Source organism: Lithobates pipiens, unplaced genomic scaffold, assembly GCF_037356315.1.
Source record: "Lithobates pipiens isolate NorthernLeopardFrog02 unplaced genomic scaffold, aLitPip1_a1.2 Scaffold_16, whole genome shotgun sequence".
Lineage (NCBI taxonomy): Eukaryota > Metazoa > Chordata > Amphibia > Anura > Ranidae > Lithobates > Lithobates pipiens.
Window position 1 is genome coordinate 536,387,792 of NW_027507748.1, and position 24,925 is coordinate 536,412,716.

Here is a 24,925-nt window from a genome sequence, read left to right on the forward strand (position 1 = left end):
CCGCTGTAGCTGTCAGACTGAGAGAGGAGAGAAGCGGCGGGTCATGTGAGTGCCGAGCAGCGATCTGTAAACCGGTATATAGCAAAAAAAAAATTCATAAAAAAGACACTGGAGCGCTTTACAATGATAAACAGAGAGGATAGTGGGTTAACAATCACTTTTAAGTCCAATGAAGCAGTATTGCTTAGGTATTAACACAATCTAACTGTTGTACAGTGATCGCGACCAGCTGAAGAATGGGGATAGTATAGTTTGTTGCTTTGCTTTGTCAATTTTCTGGCAGTTGCTGATAATGTTTAATGCCTAATCCATACTTGGTTCTAATATATGTGTTTCAGCATTCATGTTAAATAAAATCCACTGACCTGTCATGTATGTTTGTGTGCATATGTTCAGTCATGTCTGACTCTGTGATTCTTTATGCCAGCAGCCTAACACAGTGATACACTTGAAAGACTTTTCCATAGAATGTTCTTGGTAACTTTTTTTTTTTTTTTTTACGAGGTAGGTTGCCAGGTCTTTGAGACTGACGCAGACTGTGATAATGTGTAGAGCCAATTTAGACAAGAGCCAATTAACCTACCAGCATGTTTTTAGAGTGTGGGATGAAATGGGAACACTCAGGAACCCATACAAAAACATGAAGAACATGCAAACGGCTGACCTGTCATGATCCCCTCATAAAGTGAAATGAAACCCTTTTATCCTCTACAGAAAAGGAAGCTGCCACCTTAGCCTCCATTTGATCTGCAGTGTCTATGGCTCTGCACATGTGATCAATTATGATACTGACCATTTAATGGCTTGGTAGTTTGGTTGAGAGCAGGAGCAGCTGTGACAGATATAATTCATGGTATGCCTTGAATATAACCACTTTTGGAAATTGTTAAATCGATGTGGAATTTTAAGTAATAGTATGGTGGAAGTAAAAAAAGGAATTTTAGAATTGAATGTGAGCTCATGCTTCATTGAATGTACGTTTTATAAAATGGTGAGGGGCACTTTCCAGAGTGTAAGTGCACTATGCCATATGATTCAGTATCCTTTTAACTGGGATTCTGTTGTGTTTAAACATTCATCAACAAAAAGGCCCAAGTATCTAATCCAAAAGTTGCTCCCAATCCTCCATTCATTTATAAAGCATTCACCTATTTACTCAGCAGGGTTTCTCCTCTCCACCTATCCATCTATAAACTTAACAAGCAGCACCCCATACAAGTTTCTACTGCAAACAGCTCTCTTATCTATCTGTTAACGCAACCAGCAGCATTTTCAACCATCTGTCTATACCATCTATCCACTACAACACCCAGAATATATCAAGTTTATATAGCATGAAAGCAGAATGTGGTAATTAGTCATTGTTGGTGATGGGCTCAGGTGTGTTTGGATCGAACCCACCAGGAAGTCGTCATTGCACATTGCCAATCATAGGCAGTGATGCATTTCCTGATCGCCAGCTGCACATACACATGCTGCCTATGATTGGTGGTGTGCAGTGCCAGCTTCCTGGCGGGTTCGATCCAAACACGCCCAAGCCAATTCTTAGTCATTGTAATCGAAACAGCCATACTGACCACACAGTGCTAATAATATTTGAAGTAGTAGAAATGACCCAGTGACCTCCATATGCAACAAGTAGCAGTCCAATCTATCCATGCACACAACAGAAAGCAACCCTCTCTACTTATTCAGACAACAGGCAGCATTCACAATGACTAATATCCTTCAAAATGTTACCCCCTACACCACAGTTTTTACATGTTAAAGTGTCCAGATATAAGATGATCTTTGCACGATTCATCTAATATCACTATATTTATGAACAATAGCAGATATCACCAGCCGATGCATTTATGGGAAGTGCGTAATTTCACAGGTTAGATTCTTTTTTTTATTTTTTATTTATTGTGGCTTGCCTTAACCCCCTAGGCACAGACAGTACGCAAATATGCGGCCTCTCAGCAGGTGGACCTTGGTGCAATTTGCAGACACAGCTGTGCTGCGAGTGCATGCCCTGCTCGCTCCCGGCACAGTTACCGGCGGCTAACAAAAGCAGATCATGACAGTCACATGATCATAAACCCCGCCCTGCCTCCTGGCATCTGAAACTGGGCTGGGAGGTGCAGGCACAAAGGGGCTTAGAGATATGCAACTGGGGGGGGGGTGTATATCCCTGTTCTCCTACTGTTCTCTTCTATAACATTAAAGCGGAGGTCCACCCTAAAGTGGAGCTTCTGCTCATTGGAACCCTCCCTCCCTCCGGCGCCACAATTGGCACCTTTTCAGGGGGGAGGGGGGTGCAGATACCTGTACAGTACAGGTATCTGCACCCACTTCCGGCATAGATATCTGCAGAAGGTATGCCCCTTTCCGAAGGTCCCCCGCTGTCTGCTGGGAAACACACAGATCCCAGAGACAGCGGGAACCATTCTTATTGTGCAGCGCGACTCGCGCATGCACAGTAGGGAACGGGAAATGAAGCCGCAAGGCTCCACTTCCTGATTCCCATACCCAAGATGGTGGCGGCAGCACCCGAGAGACGATCGAGAGATCGGCTTCAGGTGCCGACATCGCGGGCGCGCTGGGCGGGTAAGTGTCATTATTTTAAAAGTCAGCAGCTGCAGTATTTGTAGCTGCTGGCTTTAAAAAAAAACAAAAAACGGTGGACTCCCGCTTTAAATTAAAATTTAGACATGCATCTAAATCTCCCTTTCTTCTGAAGCCCGATCCATGATCAGATCGTATTTCATAGGCTACTGACAGGCAGTGGGGAAGCAATGCCTTCTTATTGCCTGTTTTAACCCCACTTTTGCCAACAAACGCACCAAAACCATGTGCATTATGTTTGTGTCTGTTCCCCATTTATTTGAATGTGTAACGTTCAACGGGCTTGCCGACTACCGATCACTACAAGTTGGGTCAACTTTTCAGTGGGCACAAAGCATTGCGGCATGTAAACACAGCCGTCCAATGCCGATTAGGCAGCCTATTGCTTATCTTTGGAGGAGAGCAAACTGATTTCCCAGCATAGCTAGAGAACTGACCAGGGGGTGCTCTCCTGCTTAGCTTAGTATGGTCAGTGTTTAATAGAAAAGCAGAGGGACTAGAAGGGATGCCAGAAATTTCACACAAAGGAAGCAATACAAAGAGAACAGGAGACATTCTCCTACAAGTACATGATACAGCAGGCACATATCAGGAATATGAAATGTTGGGGTATTAAACACTTTAATATTAAAGAAATTGAATGGAATCCCACTTTGTACATTGTAGTTAGTAAAGGAAGTGTAAATGTGAGAATTGTTAGTAATATTCTATAGTACATACAAGAAATGTGTTTTTAGGTTCAACAAAATACATCAATCAAAATATATACAAGGATATTCACGGTACATTATTGTGAAGTAACCATCTGTAACCTACTGCTGCTACTGCTATACTATTTCTGAATGAATTAATGTAAGCAAAATAGTGTTGTTTTTGAAGCACTTTCATTTCATTCATTCGCTCACTTCCTTCACTTCCTTTGACTGCTGATGTAACAATATCAACAGTTCAGACCTGGAAGCGACAGACTGCGCACAGGCCACAGATGCTGTTATCGTCTCTGCTGGAACATGTGCTTTTTCCTGTTACTAGTGCTGCTGGTATCATCACACGTATATTTATAGCAAATTGTTACCTAATCAGAAACAGTCTAGTAAATCTCTGCAGCCATTTCTCATGTACTTGCAAAACTCTATTCTAATGGAAAAGCGGCATATAATAAATTGGCTTTTTTTTCTTCCATCAGGAAAATTGTAAATATGCAGTCAACTGCCTAGCATGTTAAAATGTTTGTCTGCATTGACCTCTGCTGACTGACGCCACAAATTAAGACTAGACTCTCATATTGCATTATGGGAGTAGTTGTTTTTTTTCTTTTTTTCTTGGTTTAGACATTTGACATGTTGGGAAGGAGGAATTGTCCACAAATCCTAAACTAAAGTATATCTTAAGCCAGTTCTTTTTTGTTTCCTTTGGGCTATATTGAGCGACTGTTGAAACCCCTGTCTGTTTTGATCTTGTGGTCTTTGTTCGTTGTGGTGGGTCACCATCTCCGTTTGCCCTGGTGACCATTATTAGAGGGATGGAAGGAGATGGGGAAACCAAAATGAGCTCAACCAAAATTAGAAATCTAATGGGGGATACACACAAAAAAATGTGTAAAACAAAAAGTTAAGCTAATGCACACCCAAATCACAATATCCATACATAAAGGGGTAATTACATGAATATAGATGCTGGAACCATAGATTGTTTCCTCAAGAAAGACTCAGGAATAATACTCTAAATCTAAATAGGCAGCACTCCCAAACAAGTAACATTTTGACTTGCATATATTTATGAAATGAAGCATTATATAGAGAAATAACAGTACAACAGCGTACATGCACAAGATCTCCACACAGTTCCTCTACCTAGACAAAGACAAACTATAAGCTCCAAGCATCATATACATTTACATTGGAACAGGGAGGAGATCAAGGTTTAAAAGTACAGCCATTGCAAGCATTGATACACCTGGGTAGATGCTAGAAAAAACATTCAGCTGGCATGTGGACTCTTGGGATCAGGCAAAGACTGGAAATGCAATGTTTTTTATTAACCCCTTTCTCAAGTGAGATCCACCAAAAAAATATGACAAGGACTGTTGAGCAATTGGAATCCCATATCGGGCAAGAATGGGACAACATTCCCCTCCCAAAACTTCAGCAACTGGTCTCCTCTGTTCACAGATGTTTACAGAGTGTTATTAAAAGAAGAGGTGATTATACATTGTGGTAATCATGGTCCTGTCCCAATTTTTTGAGATGTGTTGCTGCCATCAGTTTAACCACTTAAGGGCCGAGCCTCTTTCTGAGATTTGTTATTTACAAGTTTAAAAAAAGTTTTTTTGCTAGAAAATTACTTGGAACCCCCAAACGTTATACTTTATTTTTCTCTAACACCCTAAAGAATAAAATGGCCGTTGTTGCAATACTTTCTGTCTCACTGTATTTGTGCAGCGGTCTTACAAGAGCACTTATTTCTGGAAAAAAATATTTTGAATTAAAAAATAAGACAACAGGAAAGTTAGCCCAATGTTATATTATATTGTGAAAGATAATGTTACGCTGAGTAAATTGATTCCCAACATGTCACGCTTCAAAATTGCGCCCGCTCGTGGAATGGCGACAAACTTTTACCCTTAAAAATCTCCATAGGCAACGTTTAAAAAAATTCTACAGCTTGGATGTTTTGAGTTAGAGGAGATCTAGGGCTAGGATTATTGCTCTCGCTCTACTGATTGCAGCGATACCTCATATGTGTGGTTTGAACACCGTTTTCATATGTGCGCACTACTCACGTATGCGTTCGCTTCTGCACGCGAGCTTGTGGGGACAGGGCGCGTTTAAAAAAATAAAAATAATAATTAACAACAATACTCCTCTTCAAAGTACCGACGTACAAGGATGGTTAACTGACAATTGCGCGGTCGTGCAGCACTGTACCCAAACAAAATTAACATCCTTTTTTCCCCACAAATAGAGCTTTCTTTGATCACCTCTGCGGTTTTTATATTTTATTTTTTGTGCTAAAAACAAAAGAAAAGCGACAATTTAAAAAAAAAACACGCTATCTTTTACTTTTTGCTATAATAAACATCCCACAGTTTAGGTTGATATGTATTCTTCTACATATTTTTGGTTAAAAAAAATTGCAATAAGCGTATATTGATTGCTTTGCACAAAAGATCTACAAAATAGGGGATAGATTTATGGCATTTTTTATTATTATTATTTTTTTACTAGTAATGGATGGAGAGCTTGCAATTTATTTTTAATATTTTTTTTATCTGGCCTGCTTTATTGCGGCGGACAAATTGGACACTTTTGACAGATTTTTGGGACCATTGACAATTACACAGCGATCAGTGCTATACAAATGCACTGATTACTGTGTAAATGTCATTGGTAGGGAAGGAGTTAAAACTAAGGGGCGATCAAGGGGTTAACTGTGTTCACTCACTGTATTCTAACTGTAGGGGGGATGAGAATGTCTAGGAGGAGAGAAAAATCGGTGTTCATACTTTGTATGAGCACACGATCTGTCTCTACTCCCCCGACAGAACCGCGATTTGTGTGCTTTACATACACAGATGCCGGTTCTCGCTCTGTCACAAGCGATCGTGGGTGCTCGGCGGTCTACTGGCCAAAAGGAAAAGTGACGTAAGGTAACGTCGATTTACCAAGGCAACCTGCCGGCGGCTGGTCTGGAAGTGGTTAAAATGGTATATTTTTCCTGTTTAAACATTTTGATATATTTTTGTATTTTTTTCTTTTGTGAATAAAATATGGGTTTGAGATTTGCAAATCATTGCGTTCTGCATTTATGTAGATTTAATACATGGAATCTGGGTTACAGGTGAGAGGTAGCAAAGGAAGAGGTTTGTGGTGGGGTGGGGGGGATGTTCCGGGGGACCAGTGTAGTAGGGAGAAGGCCAAAAGCCATAAATAACACCAACCAATTGTAGCATTACTCTATGACAATCCGTGAAGCAGCAGAAAGGAGCAGGAAGAAACTTGCCAGATTTTAATAAATTTTGGAACACGGTCCAGTGCTCCAAAGATGTGGCTTGCAGGACTTTTTGTACCCTCCTGCAAGCGCACTGCTTCAGTGTGAAAGCCCTCGGGCTGTGACACTGGAGACACAGGAGAGTCACTTAATAGGCGCTATACAGGTGCTTTTTTTAGCGATGTTGCGCCTGTAAAGCGCCTCAGTGTAAAAGTAGCCTTATTGTGAAGCAAACCGCAAATAGGACAAAATAACAGAAAAAGTCATTATGCATAACTATTCACCCCCCCTGAAGTCAATAATTTTGTAGAGCCACCTTTTGTGGCTATCACAGCTCCAAGTCGCTTTGGATAAGTCTCTATGAGCCTGCCGCATCTTACCACTAGGATTTTTTCCCATTCCTCCTTGCAAAACTGTTCCAGCTCCTTCAAGTTGAATGGTTTGCGTTTGGGAACAGCAATCTTTAAGTCTGGCCACAGATTTTCTATTGGATTGAGGTCTGGGCTTTGACTAGGCCATTCCAACACATTTACATGTTTCCCCTTAAACCACTGAAGTGTTACTTTAGCAGTGTGTCATTGTCCTGCTGGAAGGTGAACCTCTGTCCGAGCCTCAAATCACACACAGAGTGGTATAGGTTTTGCTCAAGAATATCCCTGTATTTAGCACCATCCATCTTTCCTTTAACTCTGACCAGTTTCCCAGTCCTGACTGCTGAAAAACATGGTGTTCTTTGGGTGATGTGATGTGTTGGATTTGCGCCAGACATAGCGTTTTCTTTGATGGCCAGAAAGTTCAATTTAAGTCTCATCAGACCAGAGCACCTTCCTCCATACATTTTGGGAGTCTCCCACATGCCTTTTCGCAAACTCAAAACGTGACATTTTGTTTTTTTCTGAATGTAATGGCTTTCTTCTGGCCACTCTGCCATAAAGCCCAACTCTATGGAGCGTACGGCTTATTGTTGTCCTATGTACAGATACTCCAGTCTCTGCTGTGGAACTCTGCAGCTCCTCCAAGGTTACCGTAGGTCTCTGTGCTGCCTCTCTGATTAATGCCCTCCTTGCCCAGTCTGTGAGATTTGCTGTGTGGCCATCTCTTGCCAGGTTTGCTGTTGTTCCACGTTGTTTCCATTTGGTTATTAGATCGATTTGATGGTGCTCCTACTGATCATCAAAGATTTGGATATTTTTTTTCATGACCTAACCCTGACTTGTACTTCTCAACAACATTGACTCTTACTTGTTTGGAGAGTTCCTTGGTCTTCATGGCAGTGTTTGGTTAGTGGTGTCTCTTGCTTGAGTGTTTCAGCCTCTGGGGCTTTTCAAAAAGGTGTGTATATGTAATGACAGATCATGTGACACTGATTGCACACAGGTGGACATCATTTCACTAACTATGTGACTTCTGAAGGTAATTGGTTGCATCTCAGATATCCGAATTCTCCATGGATACCAGGGCTAGTCCCTGGAGTATTGTAAGTGATCAGTTGTCCCGTCAAGGCGAAGCCCTAGTCTTATTCCTCCTAGGTTTCTAGGTATCTTGTATACTCACCGAGCTGTTTCTGTTTTATTATCTTGAGTTTATCTTTTGTTCAGATACCACTACCTGGTGTTCATATGTAGGTTACTTTGTTCGCACAATATATTTTGTGAAGTTATCATTTAATTGTATGTCGCATACCACTAAATAAAAAAATTGGTTGCACCAGAGCTTTTTATGGGCTTCATAACAAAGCGGGTGAATACATATGCACATGCCAATTATCAGGTTTTTATTTCTGAAAAATTGTTTTATGTATATATTATTCTAATTTTACTTCACCAACTTAGACTATTGTGTTCTGATCCATCACATATAATTCAGATTAAAAAATACATTGAACTAAAGGCTGTATTGTAAAAAAATAGGTATAAGGCCAAGGGAGTGAATACTTTTGCAAGGCACTGTATATCAGTCAAGTCTTTTTGTTCAGCAGTGACACTGAAGTCAGTCTCCCATTTACTAACATAAATGGATGCCCTGTGAAGAACTTAGAAAGCATCATTAGATACAGAGAGATCTGTGTGTGGGTCTTTTAGCAAAGGTGATCAAACAAGGTGAGCTGGTCCATGGATGAGTGGAAGGTGGGGTTGGAGGGAAAGAAATGTTTAATTTGAAGGTAGTTAAAGAGTTCTGATGTTGGTAATTGGAATCACTGGTATAGGGTTGGAAAAGGAAGGCTCTGGTCGGGACCTGCTATGTGATGCAATCTGGTCAATTTAAGATCAACCCAATTTAAAAAAGAGACTGGAGAGGTATAAACTGGGTAGAATATTAAATTGTATAGTATAGATAACATAGGGCAGTGAGATGAGAGAAGGCCTGCATGCCATTTATTTCATTCCTATAGGGTAAGAGAATTTAAAGCTATGGGTCCACGCATGAACTCTACCGCTTCCAAGCTCACCCACAGAGGGATCTCCGCTGTTGCATGCAGTTTAGTCAAATGGGCCATCTGAGCAGCATGATACTATTTTCCTAGGTGGGGGGAGTCCTAGGCCACCCTATATTCTAGGCAGGTAAATTGTACGTCTAGGGAGTCTTGGGCATACCTTTCCAAAGATAAACTGAAAAAAGTGTTGTAATGTATGTAGGTAGAGAGCCATTATTTCAGCTTTAGCAAACTGTGCTGAATTTTTACAGTTAATCAAAGTAGATTTTAATAAATCTAAGACTAATTGCCCCAGCTACACTCTCTCAGTTCTGGCGTCATATACAGTATTACATAAAGAAGCACCTGCAACCTGTTTATTCCCGCTGGCATTATTATGCCAGAAACATGAGAGAGACCTAAATTATAATTATGTATTAAGAATTCGGTGAATTCCTTGTTTAACCTTAAATGCTAGTTTGCAGAATCCCATCTGGCATGGAGTGCTGTCAAAATAAGAAGCCACTGATCCTGTGCCACCGAAACTGCAGGAAATGTTTCTTCTCATCTCAACGTTTATTTGCTTTCTTACTGGGTAGAAGAGACATATTAAATGCAGAGTTTGTGAAACATTGCTTTTTAATTTTTCCCATGTGATTTTATGTCATAAATTTCATAAAGAAGTATTTATGTAAATATTGTATGGAATTAGCTTGCTTTACATGATGTGAGAGCTCCTGCTACCAGTAGCTGTCAGAGTGTATTTAGGAGCTGTGTTGATAGGCTTTTGGGCTTTTATCGATGACCTCCATTTGGCATCAGTTTGACAGATCCTTCAAAATTTGACAAGTGCATTTGATATGCTTCTGTCCTGCATTTGACCGAATTTAAGTGGGTTTTGCATTTTCATATATTTGTATGGGTATGCAAAACCCATTTGAAGTGAACCAAAACCCACCAACACAGGCCTTTAGAAAAAACCCTACTGTATTTTTTTTTTTTTTTTGGAGCACCTTTCTAGTGCGACTGATCCCACTTTTCACTCTCTGGACATATGTTGCATCAAAAGTCCCATCAAAGTAGTGCAGGCCCCTTTTAAAGTCACTGCAACTTTAAGTTGCACTAATCTGAATGGGTGCCATTGAAAATAACATTATATAATCTGATTTTGTGTCCTCAAGTGTGAATGGAGCCTAAAGGTCCATTTGTTGTTTTTCTATCCCACTTTCTGTACACAATAATAGTTTAGGTTGTAAAAAGAGACTAAAAGGACAGGCAGACAGGGTTATACACGTACCATGGCAAAAATGATACCCCATGTCACATTTGGTTGTCAGTACTGCCACTGAATATGACCTATGCTAGTGAATTGGGCTTCACCGCATCCACGGGCACAAATGCTAGGCCTCCGCTTTCGAAGTGGATTTCCCATTCAAAATCACCATTCAACTGTCATGAAAAAGGCATGTGGAGGTGGGAGAGATGTCAATAAGGCCTCCACTGCTCCTGTACCACTCTCTGAAAAGCACCCCGCCATGGATTGCTTTTCAGAGGGGTGGCATGGGCTGCTGCTAACTTGACTAACCCTAAAAGGAGAATCAGCACAGTGATGAGCTCATCTTTCTGTCACTCTGCTTTTTGTCCTTTTTAAAATGCTTCTTGTCAGCACATGAACTGATTGGCTCCTTTTATTGCTTCCTCCTCTCACACTCCAGCCCTACTGTACTGGGACAACAAGATGCTGCTATAAGATCACAATCGGATACTTACACAGCTGGTATTTAAAAATTACAATGAATTAAGCTGAATTAATTTGTATCTGTTATATTTGCCTAGAGTTCTCTTTAAGACCCGATTCACACAGAGGCAGCATGACTTGCAGCGCACTGCCTCAGGCGACCTGCACATTACTTCAGCGGCGGCTTGCAAAATGACTTCTGTATAGAGGTCAATGCAAGTTGCCTAAAGTCGCCCCAAAAGTAGTACAGGAACCTTTTTCTAAGTCGGAGCAACTTGAGTCTCTCCTATTAGAACGGTTCCGTAGTACAGAATGGACGCCCTGTGTGAACCGGCTCCAAGTCTACTGTATTTAGCTGAATAAATTGATAAGTATCATCCTCCACATGTCTCACTGAATTCATCCCACGCAGTCTTCTGGATGATTGGCTGTTTTTCTACAGTTAAAACAAATAGCTGTTTAATAGATGTAAATCATCTAAACAGCGCAAAAAATTGATGAAGATTTATCAGGTGGTTTGTACCAAATATTTAATGATTGCATCTAAATGTACTTTTACTGTTTGCATCAGTGTTTGACTCCCCCTGTATATAGCCCAGCCCTGAAAGCATAAGTTTGCAGATCCAATACACTGCACAACTAAAGGATATGTGTGAATGGCGGCACAATGTCTGGACAAATAATTTGCATCCTCACAAAATGTATTATGCACTTTGCATGAAAAACATTAATTTGAGAAAAGCTACAGTGAATCATATGTGGAGGGGTATTGAAAAGCATGCGTGCATGCACAGACATTCAAGCACTAGCTGGCATTCCAAATAACACAACTGTACCTGTAGATTTGCTGCCTTTCTCCTTTACATATCCTTTAGCTTGGCCCAGTTGCATTTTATTGCTAGTCAAGCCTGTCACCTTTTTTTTTTTTAATACATTTTTATGAAAGAATGCAGAATCCATAGTACTCTTTATAGGAGCAAAAAGTGCAAAACTAGTGTCATTTGGATGTTCTACGCATTAAGCACCAGTGTATAACCCGATACAGTAATACCTTGGATTGCGAGCATAATTGGTTCCGGAAACATCCTTGTAATCCAAAGCACTTATATATCAAAGCAAATTTCCCCATAGGAAATAATGGAAACTCAAATTATTAGTTCCACAACCATTTATTCATAAATCCTTCAGTTTAGAGTCCATATAAAAAGATTATAGCAATGTGATAGGTTGTGTAACCATAAAATGTCCATCCACAAATGGAAGCTTCCACAAGTGGATTAGAAGCAAAATTCAGCAGGAGCTACAGAGTATAAAAGAGAGGCGCCTCTAAGTGTAGCAATATGGTTACATTTATTGAAGGTACAACATTTAGCAACCCACATGGTTAACCACTACAATACAGGGCACTTTCACCCCCTTCCTTCCCAGCCCAATTTTCAGCTTTCAGCGCTCTAGCGCTTTCAGTGACAATTGCGCGGTCATGCTACACTGTACCCAAATCAAATTGTTATCATTTTGTTCGCACAAATAGAGCTTTATTTTGGTGTTATTTATTCACGACTCCGTTTTTTTTTGATTTTTTGTGATTAAGCCAAAATGTATTCTTCTACATGTTTTTGGTAAAAAAAATTCCGTTAAGTGTATAATAATTGGTTTGTGTGATCACGGACATATGTACGCAAATGATCATGTACATATGTGTGCAGGTGATCACGTACATATGTGTGCAGATAATCATTGGGACATGTGATTTTAGTGGGACATATGTGGGGGACATGTTTTTATTATTTGGGGACATGTATGTTTTGGGGACATGTGTGTTTTGGGGACATATGTGGGGACTGTGTTTGTACTGTGTGGTGTGTTGTGTGTTTACACTACACTGATGATCAGTGAGTAAAAAGCTGTAAAAAGCAGCCCATACTCACTGATCATCAGCCGGCTGCAGCGTTCTGCTCTCCTCTCCTCAGCGGTGACTTCTGTGTGAGGAGAGGAGAGCCGATTGCCTAGCAACCGGCTGTTTGTTTACATCACATGACGGCCGTGATTGGACACGGCCATCATGTGATCAGGAGGGCCAATCACAGAGCCCTCCTGCCAATCTGAGATGTGCCGTGTCCGGGTGACACGAGCACATCCGGATCGCGCCGCTGCGCGGGCACGCGCGCGCGCGCGATCCCGCTACTCCTGAAGGACGTTCCTGAACGTCCTATCAGGAGTAGACGGCTCCCACCCGGCCGTATATATGCATTGGCCGGGTGGGAAGTGGTTAATAAATAAGAGGCACATCTAAGTATGCAGGCATCCGGGGTAAAGCTGTCTGCAATCGTGAGCGGGAAGACTACCTTGCACTAGAGCGATCTGAAAGTGAGGCTTGAACCGCTTGTGGAGGGCAGCATGGAAGGGATGATGTTCATGGCGGTGTGGAGGATGGTCTATGTGGAAATCGTTACCCTGGATGCCCGCATACTTACATGTGCCTGTTTTGATCATAAACCATGTGAGTTTCTAAATGTAACCATATTGCTACACTTAGAGGCGCCTCTCTTCTCTTTTATATTCAGTTGTGACATGACGCTACTTGTATATCAAGACATTGCTTGTATAGCAAGTAAAAATTAAAAAATGTTGCTTGTCTTGTAAAATCTTCTCAAACACGTTACTCTCAAACCAAGGTTTTACTGTAGCTAGTTTCAGGGATTGTGATTGCGATTTGTGCAAAGATTTATACTCACTGTAGTTTATTTGCTTTAGTAAACTAGCCCCTGTGCACTGATGTAGTTTTTTTTTTGTTGTAAAGAAAAAAGAACAATATTTATTCTGTATATTTCTTCATGATTTTCCAAAATATTTGCTTACATCATTAATGCATAAGGGCTTGTTCACACCAGAGCACGGTGTGGGAAACCCACGTTCCATGTGCATTTCCAGCACCACATTCAAAATGCACTGGGTGTGCGATCTGCAGGTTTCTATGTATTCCTAATGACACGACAAATGCAGATTGCAAACCAATGTGCACTTGCCTTCACTGGTACCGTGCGATCTGGTGCTTTTGAAAAATAGTGCATGCACTACTTTTGGTGCTATTCAATGCGATTTTGGCCCATATAAATGCATCCCTGTGGGGGTTCAAGTTTGAACTGACTCTAAGTCCCTTTTTATTTTAATTTTGATTTCATTCTTCATCAGTAAAAATATTCCTAATTAACTGCTTGCCAACCAGTTGCAGTACATTTACTGTGGCAGGTTGGTTGGTATAGGCACAGGTACACAACACAGGGCTCTCTACAGACAACAACAAGGGAGTAAAAAGCGAAAAAACAGCACAGTGCTTAGTAAAAGCAGCACACATTACACACACTCAAAAGGAGGTCCAGCCCTTCAAATACTGTAGCTGCTGACTTTAATATTAGGACACTTACCTGTCCTGGAATCAAGCGATGTCCTCACCCCAGCTGATGTTTCTGTCGGCTCTCGGGTGCTGCTGCCGCCATTGCCTGTAAGAGAGCACTGCACTTTCTGAATTGCCCGGCGGCGGAGGAAAGAGGAGGGGGCGGAACTTCCAAGAGATCTTGCCACAGCAAGGTCTCCCAGAGGTGGAGACGGGTACCTGTCACAGAGGTACCCCCCCCCCCCCAAAGGTGCCAAATGTGGCACTGGAGCGGGGGGAGGAAGATAAGCGGAGCTTCTCCCTTTGTGTTAGGCACACATTTAACCACTTCATCGCCCTGGATGCTAACCCCTTTCCAGCCAGTGTTATTAGTACAGTGTCAGTGTACAGTTTTATCACTGTATTATTGTCACTGGTGACGTCAGTAAGTCAGTCCCCCCGTGTTAGAATGCTCGCCGTACTATAGCAGTCCCACTGTAAGTCACTCAACACCGCCATTTATGAAATAAATAAATACAAATTCCTGTGTCTATACCATAGTTTATATTGATTTCTTTGCATGAAAGTTATAACATCTACAAACTTATTGGGATTCTGTTTACCATAGACATGTAGCAGAATACATTGTGGCCAAAATGTATGAAGAAATTTGATTTTTTTTTATTGGATATGTTTTATAGCAGAAAGTAAAAATTTTTTTTTTTTTCAAAATTTGGGGTATTTTTTAATTTTATATCATTAAAAATAAAAAGCCAGTGGTGATCAAATACCACCAAAAGAAAACTATTTGTGTGAAAAAAAAAATGATATAAATCTTGTTTGGGTACAGCATCGCATGATTGTGCAGTTACCAGTTAAAGTAGCACAGTGCCAAATAGCTCAAGTGGTTAAAACACAAAACAATCACTTAACTGTATAAATAAACATGCCTCAGTAGTATAATTTATTAACATAACAAACGGTTACTTTAATCCTTAAATGAGCAGCCTGTGGGCTCGAGTCAGTTGATGCCTAGGCCCAAGAAGCGCAAGTTTGAATGATGGAATACGTCTGCTGTAGGCAGGGGAAAAGCATTTCCTCTGCCTACATTTGTACACTAGTGTGTAGATGTAGCTATAACTGACCTCTAAGCAGATGTAAAAAAACACATTATTGTGGCTTTGTATGTATTAATATAAAAATTAAATGCATTTAAAAAAAAAAGAATAGTGTAATTAATGGATTTTTGACTTGGCCTCTTGCATTCTACTGTACAGCTGAGCTCAGACGAGGAGAGGGAGAAGCAGCACAAGGAGCCAATCAGTTGTGCTGCAGTGCTCATGTGATAAGGAACATTGTGACAGAGACAAATTCTCATTTTTTTTAATAGATTCAGTTTGATGATTGTTTGCATCTGTGGTATATACCTAAGTAGGAAGTAATGCAAGGCATGTAGGTAGTGCTCTATTGAAGTTAATAGTTAACTCTACTCCAATCAGTTGCATAATTTGTCCTTGGAGCCCACGTTACAATTCAACACACTTGTAATTCCACACAATTATTTTGCTTTTTGGAGTATGAAATCTGGACAGCATGAAATAAGAATCTATTGTGTTTTTCCTAAAACTTCACACAATATCACCATGGCATCAGCCTGCTTTCAGCTTTTCATGACAGGCTGCACAGCTTAGTTTAGATGGAATAACTTTTACACAGAACAGATAAAGAAAACAGAAAAACAGACCCTGAGCACAACAATGAATCGCCATCAATTCTCGATAAAAGAGATGCATTGCAACACACCATGGGAGAGCACATTGCAAACCAAACCACAGCATTGAACATATGAAAGTACTCAGAATAAATTAAAGGAAACTTCAGAACTAAATGAGAAATGAGAATCTGGGAATACAAATGTATAAACATGTTTTATATATTTAAACAATGTCACAGTATTAAAGTAATTTTGGGCATACAATGTTTATAGACACTTTCACAAACATGTGGGCATCATAACTGATTTTACTCAGTTTCAGAAATTATCTGTCTTAATTTTTATTTTTTTGTTATGTTTTTACTGAAAAGTTCTGTCATGCGACCATGCATCTCTTCTTCCCGATAGTGGGGCCAGAGTCATAAGGCACTATGCAGACACACAGTTTGCTTGTATGCCATTGTCTGTTAAACCCGAGGCAAGGTGCAAGCTGTGCTTGAGTAGGGGATATGTTCAAGAGGCAGGCTGTGATTGGTTGGGGGGCTTAGTGGTTGAATAAACTACCCAATATGGGCACTTACATACAGAGACATAGGCATAATAAAAGGTAAAGCATTGGTAGAGAGTAGTGGATGTTCTGGATTACTCTTATCCAACTAGAAAAATATCTGTCAATTTAAAGTGTCCTAAGGTAACGTCTGCGTGTAAACTTCTGGAAGAAAAAGCCTTAACACTAGATAGCTTACATTTAACTAGAGGTCTCTGCCCCGCGCCCCCCGTGCACCCCCAAGGGGAACTCGCTGTGCTGCCAGGCGAAGGGCCGCGACCCCCTTTGCTTTGTCTATTTATCATATCTCATAAGTTGTTTATTTACAAACATATTCAGAATGATTTGATTTTGTGTAATACAATAGAGTTGTGGTAAACCCCAAAAATATGGAACACTTCACAAATTTGCGTGTCATCCTTGCGCAGGGGCCATGCTAATCTACTCTGTATCGTTCCAATTTTAGTATATGTTCTGCCGAAGCGAGGACAGAATTATATTTTTTTGCTTGCTTGGCACAATTTAAGTATGCATATGTAATATTTGATTGGCCTCTTGCATATGTGATACTTGATTGGAATACCAAGTGAGTACAGTGATGGCTAGTGTCTTCCAGGTTCTGCGGCGATCATGACATCAACCCCCCCCAACACCATGTCCAATTAGAGAGTGCTTTCTACTTGTTGACATTCCCTGAATTGGGGCTATGCCAAGTGAGTGACGCTATTACACAAAAGATAAGCTTCTTGGCACACCACCTGGAAGGTTGCAGCCATCACTATAATAGTTTAGGCTACTACATAGATTTACAGTTTCCAGAGAGGCCAATCGGGTATCACATTTACATACTAAAGCTGGCCATACACAGCTAGCTTTTTTAGTTCAGCCAGTGCGCTAAACGCAATAAAAAAGTAACCGATTCTTCCAGCCACACTAATAAGGTGTATGGAGGAACATCCCCCTCCCCCTCCACTTGGACATTGTATTCTGACAGCTGCATACATTGCCACAGCCGCTGTTTGGGATACGTTTTCCAACATGTCCTTTCAACAGAAATCTATCAAGTTTGAGCAGGATGGCTGCACACTGATCAAAGTTCATCCGGTCCCTGCTGAACCTACTCAGCTGGCCCATTGTATGTATGCAAAATATATCATTCCTGTTCAGATTTAACGTACATATACCCAATTAAAGAAGGAGGGCACCTGTGTGCAGTACCTTGTCTGCCTCTCTACAGTTTTTGAAAATAGTTCCCATCCTTCAGAACAATACACAGTCCAATTTCCTAGCTGAGGTCACTTTCCTGTTTTGCATTTGTAGCAATTCTGCAAACGAATAAAACTGTGAACAAACAATAACATTGTGAAGAAGGAAGTCAATTACATTTGTGGTGGTTCATCAGTAAATCTGTGCAGTGATTCCAAGTATTCCAATAAAAGGGATATGTCTCATTCGGGTACATTGTTGCTGCAAGCTCCCAGAGTGAAAAACAATTACGTTAATAACAATTGTCTTATATTTATATGTGTAGAACTATGAACATGCTGTGCTGAGTACTGGCAAAGTGAACATAATACTAGGCTGTTGTTCTTGTGACAACGTTGTAAAGAAGTGTAGGACTAAAGATTTATGTTACATTTCCAAACAAATTACTTTAAAATGGTCTTCCTTATTTTGTAGATGTCTGGTATAGATCAGTTGATTTACATATTAGCACCCTTCCCGTCCTCAGAAACTGCAACAAATTTGTTTATAGATTATACATATTGTAAATAACAGTTATTGTTGCATTTTCACAACTGTCACCAAACTGACAATCCGAAACAGGACAGTGACATCAGGTTAGTATTGTAGCCCCCATATTCTTGTACTTGTGTAACTTGCCCAATGCTTGCAGTTTGACATATTCTATTGATAGGAGAGCACACATTGGATAAACAGTGAACCCCTACCTTTTTAATCACCATAGTAGTACAAGAGAAAAACCCAGTGGTTCACAGGCTGTGTGATCAGTAGATCATGGGTGCAATGCCAGGCTCCCCAGACTCTCCAATACTGAACTGCAGGAATAATCAATGAACTATGAGAGTTCTCACCAGCGCCCTCACCAGCGCCCTCACAGTTCATTGAGCTGTCTGCAGCAACAGTAGTTGTAGTTCAAGTGCCTGATCCCCTGCGCTACTATGTGTGCTAGAATCATGAAGAAACAATAATTAATGTGTGCCGGGTAGATATTATAGATACCCAGAGTGTTCCTGAAAAGTGAAAAAATAATAGTGATGGTACAGCGCTCCTATGTGATCATGGAAGTGAAAAAATATTCTCTATCCTCTATTGTGACTAATAACTCAGTAAAGAATAAGGGCAATCCAATAGTGTCCCTTTAAACAAATAAACGTAATAGTGATAAATGTAATAAACCACCGCTGTGATATCAGTGTCCATAGATGAAAAACATCTTGTGTGTAGGACAGTAGCAAAAAGATATATAAACAAATATCTATCTAAGTTTTTTAGTTTCTCTGTGCCCTTCTTCCCTATGTGAGGGGGAAGAGAGGAGAGATGAGATTGGCGCTGTGCATGGCTACATCTTTTTTCCCCTTCCTTCCTCTTTACACCGCATTCGAGCCATTGGCTCTTGCTGTTGTCAATCGGATGCAGTGAGGAGGAAGTGGGGTACGGGCCTAAGTCCCGATGTGTACGTTTATGGAGCATGGCTTCATAAACACACAGAGTGGGAGTGCGGGGACTATGCTCTCCCCATAGCCAGCAGCTGGCTATGGTGGTCTCTCTAAAGAGGAGGAGTCGAGATTGCCGCCGAGGACCCCAGAAGAGGAGGATCTGGCCCACTCTGTGAAATACCACTGCATAGAACAGGTGAGTAAAACATGTTTGTTATTTTAATTAAAAAAACTATTGAGTTTAGCAACACTTTAAATGCTTGCTTTAAAGTGCTTTGCATAAGGGCAGCCTATTAATTTCAAAGGGCTGTGTAACATACCACAAAAGACCAAACATTGTGCACACAGCATTTGCAGCAGCACACCTCGGTGCATTCTACTTCATTGCCACACCTAGAACAGCAACACATTTATGTTGGCAAGAAGAATAGCAGTGCTTTGTATCAATGCATGTGTCATGCATTGCTGGTCATTGCAGTAACGCACATGGTAAGGTGATATGTATGCAAAATTCAGTATGTTTATTTGTTTCTTTATAGAAAACCCTTTGGATATTTTGGGGGCCGCAGTTGAGGCCCTTTGTATTTACCAGACTGATTTAAGTGTGTCTTGTGTTTTGATAAGAAACATTTGAAGGTGTCAGAAACCATGAATCAGACTGAGACAGAAGTACAGTTAAATCACACTAATTTTAATAATAAAAGTAAATAGAACAAACGTAGTCAAAACATAGTTAAAGTTCAGTAACCAGAACGGATAGTCAAACAAGCCAGAAAGTCAGAGATCAGTGTAGTGGCCCATATTGGCCCATCAATGCGGCATAGTCGGTCTGCACCTTTAGCAGAGAAACAGCCCCAAAGCATAATGTTTCCACTTCCATGTTTGAATGTAGAGATGGGGTTCTTTGGATCATAGTCAGCATTTTTCTTCCTCCAAAAATGGCGAGTCCCCCTCGTCGAGAAAGTACAGTCATGCCAATGAACATCTAAAGCGTTTAGAGAAGGATTGGAAGAAAGTGCTGTGGTCAGAGGAGGCCAAAATTTATCTATTTGGCATCAAAATGGCTTGCCGTGTTTGGAGGAGGAAAAATTATGACTATAAGAAACACCATCCCTACAGTCAAGCACAGAGGTGGAGACATTATGCTTTGGGGCTGTTTCTCTGCTAAAAGTACAGGTTGACTTTGCTGCATTAAGGGGCCAATGGGCGAAGCCATGTATTGTAAAATCTTGGATGAGAACCTTCTTCCCTCAGCCAGAACACTGAAGATGGGTCGTGGATGTGGCGCATCACAATGACCCAAACCATGCCACCAAGGCAACAAAGGAGTGGCTCAAGAAGAAGCAAATTAAGGTCATGGAGTTGGCTAGTCAGTCTCCGGACCTTAATCCTATAGAAGATGTATGGTGGGAGCTAAAACTTTGAGTTGACAAGAAACCTTATAGTGGAACTAAATTCATGTTATCATCATTTTTTCCATCTATTAAATCTTCTGCCCTTGTTTTAACTTTTGGATAGTAAAACATTTTTTGTTTCTGCCAGTAAATACCTTATACAGCCCACTTCCTGTTTCTTGTCTGGTCATTAGCCTAAGCTTTCTGCAGCATATTTGGAAAGTACAGAATCACATTATATATAAAATAATATGAATAGTGGTTGGAGGGAAGCTTCAGAATAACAAATATGTTTTTATTACAAATTTTGTGAGCAGACTGCAGTTCCTCTTTAAGGATTTAGAGAAGATCTGTAAAGGACAGTGGACCAAAATTCCTCCTGAAATTCCTCCTGAGATGTCTGCAAACCTGGTAACCAACTACAAGAAACATCTTACCTCTGTGCTTGGCAACAAGGGTTTCTCCACCAAGTACACATTTTTCTTGAGGATCAAATAATTATTTTGCTCACTTAACTGCAACTTAATTTTATAGCATTTGTTTTCAGTTTTTTCCTGGATATTTGCTTGATATTATGTCTCTATCATTTAAAATGCACCTATGATAACAAAATATAGACCCTTATTTTCTTTGTAAATGAGCAAACTTACAAAAATCTACAGAGGATCAAATAATTATTTTCCCCATTGTATAGTATACACGAGCTAAGAATAGATATGCCAATATTTCCAAATGGTCATTGCCAGGGGAGTCTCACCCAGGACATAGTAACCATGAGGATACTGAGAAGCAACACTCGCGCTCATAGCTCTTGATTTATGCAACTACTTTGGGTGCCGTAATGGATTGCCCACCCACATTGAATCTGCTTCCTGTTTTTCCCCTTGAGTTCTCGCTGAGTCACACTTTCACAGCTCCGGGTGAGACTCTCCTGGCAATTGCCATTTGTAAATATTGTAATTTTTGTCGAATAACACTTGTTTTTGCAGACAACCCGTGCTGTAACAGCATGCATTGCATACGGTTGCTGGTTGTTTGTGGCACTTCCCAGTTTGCCTAACTGTGCCGCCTACTGATCGCTTCCTGTGGGGTACAACATCCTCGTCCACTGTATATTGCATCTTAGGGGGATGTTGGTGGGTGCCAAAAACATGGCTCAAATGCACATTTAAAAGCTTGTGCTTTTTTGTGCTCTTGTGCATGTTTGAATTGAGCTTCCTCAAGCTCCTTTGAGCTTTTTTTTGAGCATACACATTTATTTTTCACAAACCCGAATCAAAACAAAACTATTTTGTTAACCACTGTATAAACAAAACGAAAAGCTGGAACAAACGTTTTCATATGTTTTTGAGCTCTTTGGAGCTTTTTTGTGTTCTTTGGGGCACTAGCTTCTCTCAAAAAACGCAAGTTTGGTGGGGAATTTTTTCTGCGTGTAGTAGCATATACCTGAAAAAAAAACTCCTGATAAAGCCATAGTGTCCATGAACACATTGGCTAACTTGGAGGGGAGTTTTGAGGCAGAAAAAAAATAAAAGCTCAAAAGCTTGTAGCAGCTGCTTCTTTGAACTCCTTTTGAGCTGCAGTTTGCATGAGCCCTCAAAGTGTTAGCTGTTTTGGTTTGTCTTTACCAGTAATATCTTGGATAAAATTAAACAGGCCAAGGATACAAGTTTCTACATGTTTATTTTTACAATGTATCCACATCAGTTTTATGTTTACAGTAAGTAAGCGTATTGTTTGGATTTTGTATTAAACGTAGTCTTCCACTTCTGTACAAAAGATCCTGTGTTCTCCTAAATAGTCAGCACAGTGATATTTTTTGCAACTTTAAACCAAACACAGCTCAATGAATAGCTGGGTTTGCACTTCTACATTTTTGTGGTGGTGCGTTTGCACCAATGGGTCAGTTCATTTGAATGGGCTGCTGTACCTACAGGAAACGTGGGTAAAAATTTCCTGACTCTTTTCTTAAAACGCACCTGCAGGGCAACCGCTCCTGAAATGATTAATCGGTTCCCAACCTGCATATGTGAATGTGGGAACCTAGTCCTATGTATGCATAATCGCACTGGTTCCTGACCTGCAGACAAAAAGCGTGCTCTTTAGCAGACACACGTGGGTGCCATTAAGATGCCGCAAACTGCATGGTGTCACAGGGTGCATTTTGGGTAAAGAGTCAGTAACGTCTTGCCCACATTTCCCGCTGGTATAGCAGCTCTTTCAAATAAATGGTCCATAAATGTCCATGCAAACTCATTGCAGAGGTGTGACCCTAGGCTTATTAGATGACTTGGTTAAGAATATATGTCTATGGAAAGGGAAGTCCTCCCAAGATTGGTGCTCCAGTAATGGATGAACACTGATGTGCTAATGATTTGTTTGTCATGGGATCTCTGGTGGCTGGATCTTCATGACAGTTCTCGCTACCACTTAATTCCAAAAGATGTGACATGACACGTACTCATTGACAGAATCTGCTGTTAATGATATTATACATTATGGAAAATCCACTATGGGGAGAAAAACTTGGCTGTAATAACAGAGTTTCTGCAACCCTTCAACACTTTTGAATTCATAGTAGAATTTGATCAGGCAACAGTATTTGTTTGTAACTAATTTAAGCCATTGTTGACAGCTAAGGTACCAAGGTTATAGGGAGCTAAAATGACTGTACAAGGCCAATTGACTCCATTAGGAGTCAATTAGGATCCATTCCCTGCATAGTTATGCTTTACTGCTCCTTTTTACTATCTAAGCTATGATTCAATTGACTCATGGCAAACAGTGCATTGTGTGTGTGGGTAATGATGCTTAGGCATAATAATAAAAATCAACAATACTAAAAATTATTTAAAAGCTGAAGTTTAGGTATTGCAGTTTTTTCAAAGTTTCATTGGCCCAGCTTAGACCAATATAAGTATGCATATGCCATTCCTGTGGGAACTCCTATGGAAGCTGGAAATCACTGTAGTAGGCACTGCAACGATAGAGATTGCCACTGACTTCCGGAGACCCATATAAAGTGGCTGCCCTGCTGCATTGTCAACACAAGAAGTTGCTGGAATGGCCCAGGTGCCATTTTAGCACACTTTACATTTTCTCATTCAGATTTTCTACACATTTCCAAGCTTTGAGCACCTAAAACATTTGTAGGTGGGTAGCACAGCATGCTGCAGCAAATTTTTTTAATGGCAAAAGTGCACTTATAGTGGGAGGGCCTTAAAACTTGAACTTTCTCACTGTGTACATGATAACATACGGCACAGTCCTTGTACCCAAAAAATATGCTTTAATTACTGTGCCATAAGTGACAGTCTAATCAACATATGCAAACCTCAGTATAATAATTTTGTAAATAGTGCAGTGGTCAGACAGAAGTATGTCATATACAGCCCAGCATATAGACAGCAGTGGCCAGGAGCATGTCATATAAAGTCCAGCATGCAGAGTGTAGTGGTCAGGAGAATGTCATATACAGCCTGGCTACAGAGTGTAATGGCCATGAATAGAGTGCAGTGTTCATGAGTATGTCATGCAAAGGCTAGCTTACAGAGTGCAGTGGTCAGGAATATGCCATACACAGCCCAGAGTGCAGTGGTCAGGAATATGCCATACACAGCCCAGAGTGCAGTGGTCAGGAATATGCCATACACAGCCCAGAGTGCAGTGGTCAGGAATATGCTATACACAGCCCAGAGTGCAGTGGTCAGAAGCATGTCCTATACAATCCACGGTACAGAGTGCAGTGGCCAGGAGAGTGTCACATACAGCCCAACCTGCAGTGTGGTCCCCCTCCAGGCCCTTTGTGATTCTCTCCTCCCTGCACAGCAGTGCCTTCTTTGTGGCTCTCACTGCTTCCCTTGCTGTACGTCCCTCAGCAGCTTTCTCTTTCTCTGGCTCCCTGTGCCATGTTGCCTGAGCTGTGGGTCCAGCAGACAGTGCTATAGCTCCCCTCTCTCTCTCGTCCAAGTTGTCCATCCATGACACATGGAGGTGGAGTAAGCTGCAGCACGGAAGCCTGGCAGCTCTCGTTCCTAAAGTGGCCATATGCCCCTTATCTACTCCCCTGATAGAAAGCCAAACCCTGACTCTGACCACCAGGCTCCGCTCATAAAAAAAATATCACTTTTGGGAGGACCTGCCCTTTAATAATGACCACTACTTTCTTCTACCTAAACTATACAAATCTATAGTCAGTCTTCCATAGACCTGCCTCTTTGTGATACGACTGACAAGTCAGAAGAACAGTTGTGTGCATGTACCCCAAGTTGTGTCAGAAGATATATCCCAGATCCATAGGGCGGGGAAGGGTTGTGTGTTCTCATGAACAGACCCCTAAAAATATAATACAGCTGCAGAGGGGAGGGAGTGACTGCACTTCAGCACGGGAAACCACTGTTTTGTCAGTTGCAAGGCTATCAAGTTGATTTTATTACATGCTTACTCGTATATAGCATAAAAAGTC

General features: G+C 40.9%; 1 protein-coding gene and 1 non-coding gene across 4 annotated transcripts in view; one reads left to right on the forward strand and one right to left on the reverse strand.

The window, feature by feature from the left end:
* Window positions 1-24,925, forward strand: part of LRCH1 (leucine rich repeats and calponin homology domain containing 1) — a 310,046-nt gene that overhangs the window by 54,749 nt on the left and 230,372 nt on the right. The gene's annotated exons all lie outside the window — the stretch shown is intronic.
* On the reverse strand, window positions 16,769-16,875 carry LOC143986234 (U6 spliceosomal RNA). Its single transcript, XR_013276448.1, has one exon. It is a non-coding gene; the product is annotated as a U6 spliceosomal RNA (small nuclear RNA).